Here is a 12,331-nt window from a genome sequence, read left to right as displayed (position 1 = left end):
AGACTTGTGTATCACTGGATGGGGCTTTTGGGTTGTCTCCCTGGGAAGAGTTAAGTATATTTTGCACAATACTACTCAGCCATAAGAAAAGATAAAATACTGCCATTTGCAACAACATGAATGGATCTTGAGAATTCATGCCAAGTGGAATAAGTCAGACATAAAAAGTTGGTGCGGCTCAGTTGGTTAGAGTGTCATCCCAGACACCAAAAGGGGGTAAGTTCAATTCCCGGTCAGGTTGTAGGTTCCAAATTCAGCCGGGGCACATGTGAGAGACAACTAATCAATGTTTCTCTCTCACAATGATGTTTCTCTCTCTCTCTCTCTCTCTCACTCTCTCTCTCTCAAAATCAATTTAAAATAAAATAAAAAGGTCAAGAACCAGATGATTTTACTCACATGTGGGATATAAAACTGAAAGCAACAAATGAACAAACAAGAAAAACAAACAAAAACTCGTAAGATACAAACAACAGTATGGTGGTTACCAGTGGAAAGGTAGTAAAAGGTCAAGGGGGTCAAATATATGGTAATGAAAGAAGATTTGACTTTGGGTGATGGGCATACAATGCAACATACAGATAATGTGTCATAGAATTGTACACTTGAAACCTATAATTTTAGTAACCAATGTCACCTTAATAAATTTAATTTAGAAAGACAAGTGACAATTTATTTTAACAAATATTACATGTTATCATTAATATTTTATTGGAGAATGAATATTTCTGGTTTGCCTTCTTTCAGACACATAGTAGGATTTCACTTCCCTTTCATAATACAACGTTTATCCAGTGAAATGTGAATGGAAGCTATGGGGTCTCTTCAGGGTGAAAGTTTCTCAATGGAAGTACTCCAATATATTCCTCCCTGTTTCCATGCTAAGCAGCAACCTTACAGATCATGAAAACTGCATCAGGCTCCACATCCCTGAATGAAAACAACATGAAGCAGAACTCCACAAACCTGAGATGATAGGTAATGAGAGCCCTACATCTTTGTTGTTTTAAGCCACTGTGACAGTAGAGTTGTGTGTTACTACAGCATAACATAGCCCATCTGACTAATAGAAATACATAGGTATAAGAAATCAATGATTTGCTTACCACAGGCATTTAATAAAGATTTGGTTAATGGAACTGAATTCATGCAGGCATTTGGGGTTTAAATAATAAAACTCCAAATCAAGAAGAATGCAATTGAGTGGATATCAGCATTTAAAGAGGCCCCCCAGATAATTCAAATGTATATCATTGAAAAATGGAAAAGAGAATCCTGCACAAAATGAGAGGATTTCTCAATATTGAAAACAATAGAACAATAAGCTGTCTCAGAAGGCAGTGAGTTTCCAATCAAACCGAAAGAGAGTGAGAATGTTTGAGAAGTTGAAGAGAGTTAGTTCTGCTTTGTAATGGAGGTTGAATCACATTTCCTCTGATTCAAAGATCAATTGTGTGACTGTAATTGTATGCCTCTCTGTTGTTTTCAAACTAATTTAAAACAAGATAGGTAGAAGCTAAGTGAATAGGCTGAACCCAAGATTTATGATAATCCTATTAAACTTTATCATCTGACAAGTGTTAATGTCTGAGGTGACCCATTTTAATATTGAATTCCTGGTTAAATCCAGCCATGTTCCAGGTCCTACATTTTACAGTGCTTCAGGGTTCTCAGTGGGGAGAAGACCTATTTAAACACCCACTCCAGCTGTGATTTACAGACTAGATGGCCTGATTATTGCCATACTTCTGAGGTATATCTTTCCCTTTTCAAATGTGTTCCCTGTTTTACAGTAACCACACAAAGAAATTACCAACATGTAAATATTTATGCCATAAGCAAGAGACATAAGTGAAAATAATAATTGGAAGTGCCAACCACAGGAGTCAGACTAAGGAAAGAAATTGACTAAGGAAAGAAAAGTATCCAGATTAAACATGATAACATCACACAATCACCCTAGGTACAAAAATTCTAGATGAGGATCACAGAATTACTTAAGGAAGATACAAAGAATAATTTTAAGACCGTAATACAAGGTATAGAAAAATAACACAGAGATCATCTAATTCTAGCCCTCTTTTTATATATAGAATCTAAAATTCGAGGATGTATTTACAATCCTTTAGCTATATTCCCATCCAGGTCCTGGTAGCTGATTTCAAGACCAGTAACTACTATTTTTACTGTTTTATCAGCTAATATTCATAGCCTCTAAGAACTGGTAAGTAGGAAAGAAAGTGATAGTCGCCTCCTAAAATCCATTCTTTTCTTTCCTTTAATATATATTTTTATTGACTTCAGAGAGGGATAGAGACAGAGAAACATCAATGATGATAGAGAATCACTGATCAGCTTGCTCCTGCACTGGGCATCAAGCCCATAACCCAGGCATCCTGGTCCATAGATTGACGCTCAACCACTGAGCCATGTCATCCAGGCCATTTTCTCCTTCTTGATTAATGAGTTCCTAGGTGGACTCAAGCCCAACCAAAAGAAAGAACAAACTTCTCAATCTCTCATGGAGCTAACTATGGCACTGTGACAAAGTTCTTGTCAATGAGATATGAGGATAGTGATGGATGTGTAGAGCTTCCATGGACTGCTCTTAAAGGGAAAAGTTCTTTACTTGTCTTCTTTTTTCTTTCCCAAACTGGACATAGATGGGATAGTGATCCCTCTTGAACTTTGCAGATGAGCACAATATCTGGGAGAATGACTGAACAGCAACGAGAAGGAACGTGAATTTCTAGAAGACCTCATAGAGTAGAGCTGCCCTTGTAGCTTTGCAGTGCCTACCTCCAGATTGTTAGTTTCATTTTATTGTAGTAACCAAACTGATACTCTGAATAAGGCAAAACCAGTATTTTTTATTACCAATTTTTATGAGGAAATATTGATAACCGGTATGCCTAAGATACTTTGTCCCTGCTTAGTGACTTGCTTCAAAGACAGTGTTAGAGTGAAATATTTTATTGATTTAACCCCAGCATCTATAACTCATTTTATATTTTCAACTACCATGATTCATTTTGGTTCAGGAAAAAAACAAACTTATATGCAAATCTGTGATGCTAAAAATGTGTACTCCAATTAGCAAAGCTAAGAAAAAGTTTTTCTGAGAATGGATCCTACATGGATGAGCTAATAGTCAAAAGTTTAAAGCATATTTATGTAGTTTTGCCAAGTATTTTCTTTAAAGAGCAAGAAAAACGGGCAAGTAATCATTACCATCAGAATTTTGCCTGTTCTTCCGATAGGATATTCAAATGAATGATTTTTTAAACTATATTTTAAATTCAGATAATGTTGCATGTACAGCTGTAACTGACTTAGGGAGAACTGAGGAATGAAATTAGGTAATTTCTTGCAATCAAGACAAATTCAAAAGAGGAAAAGTTTCATCCACCTGTTGTTTGGCAATTCTACTAAAGAGAACGCTAGGAGACATACATATTTCAGAGAGAAACAATTTCTTAGAGGACAAAATCACTCTAGCAATCAACCTTCTGGTCTTTTCTGATTATTACTAAAATAAATCTGTTTTCAAACCCTATGTGGTAAAACTTATATGGTTCACCACAAAAGAATTTTAAAGTATCTCCTGTGAAAATGAGATGAGAGTGAAAAGGTTAAAGTTAACAGTAACAAAGTAGACTAGTAATTTTGCATATGTACAATCAGCTTACTTTCAATGAAATGAGAACTTTTTAGCTAAGGTATGGAAATTCTTGATAAAGCTCTTCACAACTTTTTATGACTAAAACATCTACACTTTCTCAATCACTTTCCTTTTTAATTATCTCTTTGCTTATTTTATTTCCCTATAAATTATATTACTCTGTTCCAAAAATAATCTTTTATTTACTCTTACTAACTATATTTTTCCTCCCACTTTTATTTAAAAATTTCTCAAAAATGACTACAAATTGATAATTATTGTCAATCATCTTGACCCAATATTTATTGGCCTCCTCTTTTCACTAGAATCAGACATTTGGTCCATAGTACATTTGAAAAGAAGGGACAAGGAGACAAAACTACTCAACTTACTCATGGTTTGGGAGAAGGGAGAAATTAACTGCTTGAGCTAAAATAATATTTTGAGTCAACCTACGAATTTCTAATATTCTGCTGTTATTTCAATTTGTACCAATATTTCCCCCCCCCCCCCAGAAGTCAGTCAACAAAAATATATTAAATAGTTATAATAAGTACTGTAGATATACTGGGAATACAATGGTAATCATGACAGAGTGCACTTATATTCAACTCAGTGACAAGTTAAGGATATACATCTCCCCTTTTATCATTTGAAAACTAAGTTATTTGGAGTTTTCTTCTTGATCTTGACCATGTTCATAACTTACGGTGAGGACATAAAACATATTTTGTTTAACTATCATGAAGACTTCATTATTCAGTGCCTACAACACTTCATTTCTCACCATTACTCTTTGGAGAGTTTGTGGATTTTTGTTTTGTTTTTAAGAGGTGGCAAGTTAGGTGTGAACATTCCAAGTTCCCTAGCCTCCTTCTAAGATCATTTTGTATTCACTGCAATCTCTTGAAATGCTTTTGTTATCCACATGCACTACACATCTATTTGTGTATCTGAGGTGTGTTAGTGCAAATTATCCTCAGTTGATCACCCTGCCTGCCTCTCCAGCCCCAGCCTGTCTCCTTCCAGACACCCCACATCCAAGCCATGTGGAAATTGTCTTTCCAGCAGGGTAGAGGGGAGCATCACTGGCTGACAAGCTGGTCTGAAAATGTGATGTTCTGAATCGTGGATATTCAGACTATCATAGTAGATGGGCCAAAATTATCCTTCCAAGATTAATCAGGAAAGGGAACATTTTGGATAACCCAGTAGCAGTTAAATTTTTCTTTGGTGCCAATGACAGTACACTAAAAGATGAGAATCCCAAGCAGCACACCCCACTGGATGAGTACGTGGCAAATTTAAAGAGCATGGTGCAGTACCTGAAACCCCCATACCTCTGAGAGCAGGATCCTTCTCATCATGCTGCCCCCTCTCTGTGAGGCAGCTTAGGAAAAGGAGTGCCTCGTGCAAGGTTGCAAGTTAAATCACCTGAACTTGGTTGTTGGTGAATACACTAGCACCTGATTATAGGTAGCCCCAGACTGTGGGACTGACATGCTTGACCTCTAGGCCCTGATGTAGGAGGGTGATCAGGACTTTTCATCTTGTCAGATAGACTACATTTATCACCAAAGGGAAATGAGTTTTTGTTCTCAGGTCTCTGGCCATTGGTAGAGAAGAAAGCCTCCTTCCTGCCACTGCTGCTCCCTTTCTGGCATAGCAGAAGCAAAGCCAGAGCTGTCTTCTCAGAGATAGAGACCATTAGGCACAGAAAAGGAAGGCTGTTAATTTACGGAACAAGATAACACTCATGCATCAAAACCCCAAGATAACTGATCAAAGAATATGTCTTTATCAAGCTTAAACCTTTGCTCACGACCCTGGAACAATAAACACTGACATTTGCTACCAAGATTAATGAAAGCATTATAATTTTTCAGGGAGGCTTGGTACCTAGGTATGTTGTTTTGATATTAAGTATGATTGATGGATGCAGGTGTCACCAGTGTCACAGCTACAAAGTACATCTGGAGCAGCTTGTGGATTATAAATGGAGAAAGGGAAAAACAAAACAAATTATCCTCATCCTTTCTTGCCATTTGGAACAACATTGATTGACCTTGAGAATATTATGCTAAGTGAAATAAGTCAGTCAGAAAAGGCTAAGAACCATATGATTTCACTCATATGTGGGATATAAAACTGAAACCAATGAACACAAACAGCAGTGTTGTGGTTGTCAAAGGGAACAGGGTGAGGGGAGAAGGAGGTCCTAATATATGGTGACAGGAAAAGACTTGACTTTGGGTAGTAGACACATGGTGCAATATACAGACCTTGTAACATGGAAAACCATACCTAAAACCTATATGAACATATTGACCAATGTCACCCCAGTGAAATTAATTTTAAAAAATTATCCTCAGTTGATGGGAAGTGAAAATGGTGTCGTTCTTTTCTTGGTCTAAATGCTCCCCAGCAGATGTTTTATTATAATTTTATATTTCATAACCTATGAGTTTTAAGTGTGTCATCATGTTGAGGTTATTTCTAGTTAAACCAGGATTATGTCTCTTTAGCCATTATAACTAGAGCTAATCAGAAGTTCTACTTTTTAAATTATTGAAAGTGAGTTCTTACTCAAAAGTCAATTTTGCTTCAAGTCACATATTAGGATAGTACTCTTTTATTTATCATTCTATAGCTAAAGTTCAGTTTATTAAAAGAACAACCAGGCTGTGGGCTAGAAAGAATAAACTATAAAAAGCTTGTAAAGGTCCTATGAAGAAAACCAATTTTAATAAACTTTAAATTCATGACATTGGGATGCTACAGTCCATTTTTTATTTAAAAAAGAGAAAAAATTGAAATTATTAAAGTTGCAAAACCCACAGGACAAAAACCAGTCAGTTCTTTCTTAAAATAGAAGAAGTAGAAAGAAACTCATCAGTTGATATCACCCCATACAATTTGTATTTCATATTTATCTCCCCAAGGGTTCTAATATATAATTTGTTTTGTGTGTGAAAGCATATATATATATGATGATCTGAAAATCAGTGAGGACTATTTTTCTCTTTTGCATAATCAATGAAAATAGACAAAAGCTTAGTTTTGCCCTTTCATCATCAATGAAAATAAACTAATGTGTAAATAGAAAATCTGATGCCTAATATAAGCAATAACAAAATCTAATAAAGCCCTTATAGAAGTTGGTCCTATAATGTAAAAAAAAAAAAAAAAAAAAAAAAAAAAAAAAAAAACCAATTAAAATAGAATATCTGGAAAAAATAGATATGACTTAAACAAATAATACAAAATGTAAATAAACTTTTATAAAGATTTATAAAAACTCTAGAAAGATAAAAGGAATAGAGACTAGGAAAACTGAGGACGTGAGTTCTAATTCTGGGCATGCTACCCACTTGTACAAATTAAACAATGGGTACCTTGTCCTTCAATTTCCTCTCATGTAAATGAATAAGCAGAGTGTTCAATCTATTGACACTATACTGAAACCAGCCCATTCCTTCTCCAAATGTTTAGCTGGTAGCACCAAGGTCATCTCTCTGCAAGCCCAGCCCAGCCCAGCCTTGTTCTGCCCTGAATAACCAGTGCATTTCTGACAGTGGGGTCTGACATTAGTCTTGCTGCCTTAGGTCTAGATTGTGGTCCCAGGGTTAGCTCTAAGAACAAATGTGCAAATGAGAGTGCTGATTTTATTTTCTTCAACACACTCTATTTTCCCAATTTGTATAACTGTAATTCTCCAGTAGTTTGTAGTCTGGTACTTTACTTACTATCTGAAAATAGATTACTAAGAGCCCCCTGTCTAGGTTTGGACCAGTGTCTATTTCTTATAAAATCCTCTTCCAATGCATTATACTCAACCCCCCACTTTCATTCCTGTACCTCTAGCCCAGACTAGAATCCTTCCTTGGGTGGACTGAAGGCTTTGAATTAAAATCACAGGGATACCTCTCACTCAGCTTCACCTTGATCAGTGCCAGTAGATGATGCTTGGAATGAAGCAGGGGAAGGTTGGTCTGGAGCAGATAGTCCAAAATATGAATGCATTAACACAACATCTGTATAGACATTTGGTATCCAAAAAAGCATGACCTTTAAAAGAGCAGATTATCTTCTGGACAGCAAAAGAGACCATCAACAGAACAACAAGAAAGCCCACTGCATGGAAGAACATATTTGCCAATGTTATCTCCGATAAGGTTTTAATCTCCAAAATTTACAGGGAACTCATACAACTTAACAAAAGGAAGATAAACAATCCAATCAAAAAATGGGCAAAGGACATAAATATACTCTTCTCAAAAGATAACATACAGAAGGCCAAGAGACACATGAAAAGATGCTCAAACTCACTAATCATCCGAGAGATGCAAATCAAAACGACAATCCGGTACCATCTCACACCTGTCAGAATGGCTATCATCAACAAATCAACAAACTACAAGCGGTGGCAAGGATGTAAAGAAAAAGGAACCCTCGTGCACTGCTGGTGGGAATGCAGGCTGGTGCAGCCACTGTGGAGAACAGTATAGAGTTTCCTCAAAAAGTTAAAAATGGAACTCCCATTTGAACCAGTAATCCCACTTCTAGGAATTTATCCCAAGAAATCAGAAACACCAATCAGAAAGGACAAATGCACCCCTATGTTCATAGCAGCACAATTCACCATAGCTAAGATTTGGTAACAGCCTAAGTGCCCATCAGCAGATGAGTGGATTAAAAAACAGTGGTACATCTACACAGTGGAATACTATGCTGCTATAAAAAAGAAGGACCTTTTACCATTTGCAACAGCATGGATGGAACTGGAGAGCATTATGCTAAGCAAAATAAGCCAGTCAGAGAAAGATAAATATCACATGATCTCACTCATTTGTGGAATATGATGAACAACATAGACTGATGAACAAAAATGGATCCAGAGACAGAGAAGCACCAAACAGACTGTCAAACCTCAGAGGGAAGGCAAGGGTCAGCGGGGGTAGAAAGAGATGTAAAAGATCAATCAAAGGACGTGTATGCATGTATATTAGCATAACCAATGGGCATGGACGCTGGGGCAGTAGCGGCTTGTCCTGGGGGGGGGGGTGGAATTGGCTGGGGAGGGGTCGATGAGGGGAAAAAGGAGACATATGGAGCACTTTAAACAATAAAAAAAAAGAAATAAAAAAAGAGCAGATTATTTTTTTAATATACACAAAGTAGATCATTAGATTCAATATCAACAAGGATTAGCATGTTGATAGAATTTACTAAACCTTGGTATGATACAAAGAGAATGGTACTTTACCTCTGTGGTCTTACTCCCAAAAACATGTAACTCCAGTCAAATCATGAGAAAAAAACATCAGACAAATCCTAGTTGAATAACATTCTACAAACTACCTGACTGTTACTCCTCAAAGCTGTCAAGGTCATCACATATAAAGAAGGTCTGAGAAACTGTCACAGCCTAGAGGAGCCTAAGGAGACAGGACAGCTAAATGTAATGTGTATCCTAGAACAGAAAATGGATATTCGCTAAAAACTTTAAAAATACGAATAAAATATGGACTTTGGTTAATAGTAATGTATCAATATTGATTCACTAATCATAACAAAATGTGAGATACTAAATGCTGGGTAGTGGGAACTATCTGTACTATTAACAAATTTTCTGTAAATCTGTTCTAAAAATCATTCTAAAAAGTAAAGTTTATCAAAATAATACCCAAAAGAGAAGAATTCTGTAAGCCTGCTATGAAATAAATTATCATCTTTGACCTATAAAGAACAATACTTATATATAACTATGAGGAAGTGGTCTTTCATAGTAATTTTTCTTGGCTATAACTTTGCTTTAAAATGTATTTACAAGGCAAAAATTAGAAATGGCCAAGCTGAAATTGCAATATATATATATATATATATATATATATATATATATATATATATTAAACATTTAATGAGTAAGTAAAAAAAAAAATCCAGTAAAGGCAAAGATCCAATATAAGTAATGATAACTGATAAAATGATGAGATTAATGTTTAAAAAATGTCACTCATAAGTTATCTGGCTTAGATTAGTTGCAAATATGTCAATATCAATTTTTAATATGCTATAAAATTTCTGAAATAGAAATTAAGGAACATTACACATATAAAAAATATAGACATTGAGCTTTATAGAAAATAAAAGAGAACAAAATTTAAGAACACATTTTAATAGTATCCTAGAGGAAGAAAATGAAATTTAATTTGTGCAAACTACTTTCAGAACATATCAAGCAGAAAGAGAATCTAAAATTTTTAAGATTAAAAAGTAACTCAGCCTATTTTACCTTGTTCTATTCTAGCTGCTATGAGTTGTCAGAGAAAGGCACAGTGGGAATACTAGTACATGTCAGTTCTTGTTACTCCACTGGGTTGGGACTAGGAAATCATATGTTGGAACAATGGTCTAAAGGTCAGACACAGAGGGCTCCCTTATTTGGTTGCTTCCTGTCTTTGTGCTGCATTTGGAAATTTACAGACTTGAGCAAATACATAATGCTTCAGGAATAAAAGAAAGCTCAGAGTCCATTAGTAATGTGACTAAAATTTTTGCTAACATGTATTGGCTTAATGGCAGGCAGGAGAATTCTGTTCAGTATTTAAATTCCATTACCTCCATTCAAGGCTGCAGCAGCCCTGATGGTGGGTACTAGTATTGTGCTTCTTTATAGAATGGTTGCAGAACTTCCTCAAGGTCTTTTAGCATGAGTGGGGAAGCTGGAGTCAGAATTCAAGTATTTCCAACTCTTATGGCTGCTAATCAAAAACTATTCTATTGGAGCAGTTATTTGATCTAATTTAATAGTCAATTTAGAAAAATTAGTTAAAAGATATAATTATGTCTTCTAAAAATTTACTAAATCAATTAATTATTTTGGTATATAATATATACAATTTCCTTATTGCTTAGAAAACATGAAAGAACTATATTTAATTTATCTTAAAGGAAAACTTGTAGATTTTTTTTTCTTTCAAATATTTTTGAGCTATTGATTCTAGAGGAGATAGAAGCAAGTGATCTAAACCAAAAATTAAGTAAGTCAGGATCTCTAAATCTTTAATATTGACTTCTTCACCCCCATTGACAAGATAAGCCCCATGGGTAGGCATTAAAACTACATCTATTTTCTTTAATCTTCAAAATGGAGGTAAGACTATTGATCCATCAATTCTAAAAAAAGCAATAACAACATAGCATGACTTAAAACCGTGCAGACCAATAAATCTCCTAATACAGAAATCTCTTCCTGCTCCTGTTAGGTGGTTCTAAAATTTCTGATTGACTATTTCTGGTTAAAAGATCCTCATTGACTTAAGAAAAATCAATTATATTGTTGAATAGATCCTCACAATTGCCAACATTTATTGAATGTTTCTGTCTGTCAGGTACTAAACTGGCCAGATTTATTTAATGTCAAATATGTACTGAATACCTACTAAGTTCCAGACACTGTTATAGGGGTACTAGGGATTCAGCAATGAGCTAAATAGAGGCCCTAGACTTATCATGCTTCTATTTTATCATTTAATCAACAGAATACTTAAAAGATGGGTATGATATTTGGTAACATTATTTGTCTTCCTTTCATAAATGCGGAAGGAGGGTTAGAGGTTTTTTCAAAGCCACAAAGCTATTATAACATACTAGAGGCCCGATGCATAAAATTGGTGCAAGGGGTTCAGCCCTCACAGCCATGGCTACTTGCCTCAGCCCTCGCAGCCCCAGCTTTGTCCGGAAGGTCGTCTGGAAGGTTGTCCGGAAGGACATCCAGAAGGATGTCCAAAAGGCCATTCGGCTGTCCAGTCTAATTAGCATATTATGCTTTTATTATTATAGATGTGTGTGCATAAACCAAGTGTTCCAGTATGTTCTGTTAAATGTAGCAGTATATTTTCAAATCCCAATATAACTCATTATCTTTAGGGGAGACATTAGGCATTTCTTATCCCACTAGGAGGATAAACCATTCATTTGTTAGTTTCCTTGTAATATGAAATAAAGGTTATAATAAAATAAAGATTTGAAAACTCCAGTTTGTGATATTTTTTTAAATTTCAATGAGCCAGAAGAGGGTATTTTGGATTTATGAGATAAATTCTGCATTTATTTTTATGTGTATTGTATTGTTTTACTTTTACTATTTACCATTTTGAAGAAAAACCAACTTCTATAAAGTAAACCAACTTCTATAAAGTAAAATGCTTCTGTTTTTAATATACTGCTCCTCAAGGTTCTTGGGTAATATAATAAATCCAACCAAGAAACATCACCTATCTATATATATAAAAGGCTAACATGCAAAGTGTCACCTCGGTAGTTCAACCAGGAGACAGGGAGTTTGATTGCTCATTATGATGTGCACTGACCACCAGGGGGTGTTGTGGAATGAAGGAAGGCCCCGGCCAGCAGCCAGCAGCCAGGGAAAGAAGGTTCCGGCTGGCAGCTGGAAGGCCCTGATCAGCCCTGATCGCTGGCCAGGCCTAGAGACCCTACCTGTGCATGAATTTCATGCACCAGGCCTCTAGGATAGGTATATTCACACAAATAGAGACAGACTTTCCTAAAGCTTTTTGAATGGATGACATTCAGAGAAAAGTAGAGGTTATAATAAGTATCTGCTACAAATCTCAGAAAACGAAAGTGATGATGCTAGCAGAGGGT

The 12,331-nt window shown here is 35.7% G+C and overlaps 1 protein-coding gene and 1 pseudogene across 3 annotated transcripts in view; one reads left to right on the top strand and one right to left on the bottom strand.

The window, feature by feature from the left end:
• The window catches only part of LOC307105372 (isoamyl acetate-hydrolyzing esterase 1 homolog), a 34,139-nt pseudogene extending 28,727 nt beyond the window's left edge, over positions 1-5,412 (top strand). Inside the window, exon 2 of the transcript in view lies at positions 4,738-5,412. The product of the transcript in view is annotated as an isoamyl acetate-hydrolyzing esterase 1 homolog (transcript). The remainder of the gene's footprint in view (positions 1-4,737) is intronic.
• The window catches only part of GRM1 (glutamate metabotropic receptor 1), a gene marked incomplete at both ends in the record, with an annotated part of 294,451 nt that overhangs the window by 171,771 nt on the left and 110,349 nt on the right, over positions 1-12,331 (bottom strand). The window lies entirely within an intron of this gene.

The sequence above is a fragment of the Cnephaeus nilssonii genome (genome assembly GCF_951640355.1).
Source record: "Cnephaeus nilssonii genome assembly, chromosome: 9".
Taxonomy (NCBI): domain Eukaryota; kingdom Metazoa; phylum Chordata; class Mammalia; order Chiroptera; family Vespertilionidae; genus Cnephaeus; species Cnephaeus nilssonii.
This window is presented reverse-complemented; position numbering and strand designations above follow the sequence as displayed.